Genomic DNA, 1,868 nt, shown 5'->3' on the forward strand with positions numbered 1-1,868 from the left:
ACTTGAGAATTACTTATATCAGAAATTTGAGCATGTAGCTGATGAATATCCACAGACAAGTGTATATTGTTCCACAACCTCCTACAATGCTGTTGAATTAAATTCCAATCAGGTTCTGGTTAACTGAAAAAAATAACACATATCTACTTATATAGTGAATAACCTTAGCTGAGAGTGTAGCTGCTTCACTCTTAACTCTAGTCCCCCATGGCTAGGTCAGTGTCCTTGGGCTCCGGAGTTCCCATGTCTCCCTGAACTTCAAACCAGCCAACCCTTCCTTTTCTGTCTCTCATCTCAAAGTCATCAGGTGTCTATGGAACATGGCCAGACTTAACACATGTCTTCATTGCTGCATTTCCCCTACTTCCACTCACAAGCTGATTAGAGTGGTCACCAGAGAGCCTGCAAGACTGGGTGTTCCCTTTGGGTTTCAGTCTTAGAAGAGGGCTTACCCTGATGGGCTGACTTTTCTTACTTTGATGGCTCCAAGGAAAACAGCTTGCTTGATATTTTAAAAGTTGAATCCCAAAGATTTCTTTTGATGTACTGCTAGGTGAATTTGAATTGCCAGCATTTCAGTTAGCAGGTGAACACTTAACCATTTGCTCTGTTCAAGGCTTCGATTAAAATGTACTAAACAGCTACTAGTGTCTGCTCTTGTGTCAGACCCTCAGTTGTAAATACTTGAAGGCTGCATTATTCTTTTTATAATCTATATGCATTGTTTATATGGAATTCCTCCAATATAGTCTAACCCCTTGTCCTTGGATTTAAGGCTTCTTCAGTATGACCAACCATCCAGTTTCAGCTCTAGTTACTCTCCAACACAGGTCTACAGCCCAAAATGGACTATTATTACCCTGTTCACATCACCTGTAAAAGATAGTCTCACTTATTTTTATATAATAGGCTCTGCTTTTCATTTTTATGGCCAATGGTCACATTTTTTGTTGATTAAATTAGTGAATGATAATATAATTTCTAAATATATATTACCACCACTCGTCTATCAGTTTGTCATACAGTGGTGGTTTGTGAGTTGATGTGATTCTGGAAGCTATGCCACAGATATTTTAACTACCAGAAGGGTCACCCATGGTGGACAGGTTTCAGATGAGCTTCCAGAAGAAGACAGACTAGGAAGAAGGAGTGAAAAACTGCTTCCGAATCTTTAGTCTCTTAAAACATTATGAATAGCAGAGAAACACTGTCAGATACAGTACCGAAAAATGAGACCCTCAGGTTGGAAGGCATTCAAAATGCGACTGGGGAAGAGCGGCTTCCTCAAAGTAGAGTTGACCGTGATGATACGAAAAGCCCACGGGACCTTCATTTGCTGATGGGGCACAACTCAAAATGAAGAGAAACAGCTGTAAACTTCCATAGAAAATCAGAACATAGAATGTAAAAAGTGTGACTCTGGGAAAATTGGAATTTGTCAAAAATGAAATGGAACGTATAGATATCTTAGGCATTAGTGAGCTGAAATGGACTGGTATTGGCCATTTTGAATCTGACAACCACATGGTTTACTACGCCAGAAATGACAAGTTGAGGAGGAATGGTGTTGCATTCATCATCAAAAAGAACATATCCAGATCAGTCATGAGGTACAACGCTGTCTGTGATAGGATAATATCCATGCGCCTACAGGGAAGACCAGTTAATAACACTATTACTCAGATTTACGCACTAACCACTAAAGCCAGTGAGGATGAAATAGAAGAATTCGACCAACTTCTTCAATCTGAAATTGATCAAATATGCAATGAAGATGTATTGATCATTGCTGGTGATTGGGATGCAAAGGTTGGGAGCAAAGAGGAAAATCAGTAGTTGGAAAATTAGGCCTTGGTGATAGAAATGAT

At 39.6% G+C, this 1,868-nt stretch overlaps 1 protein-coding gene across 1 annotated transcript in view; it reads left to right on the forward strand.

The window, feature by feature from the left end:
• Nucleotides 1-1,868, forward strand: part of ASCC3 (activating signal cointegrator 1 complex subunit 3) — a 476,917-nt gene that overhangs the window by 258,675 nt on the left and 216,374 nt on the right. The gene's annotated exons all lie outside the window — the stretch shown is intronic.

Source organism: Chrysochloris asiatica, unplaced genomic scaffold (assembly GCF_000296735.1).
Source record: "Chrysochloris asiatica unplaced genomic scaffold, ChrAsi1.0 scaffold00084, whole genome shotgun sequence".
Classification (NCBI taxonomy): Eukaryota; Metazoa; Chordata; class Mammalia; order Afrosoricida; family Chrysochloridae; genus Chrysochloris; species Chrysochloris asiatica.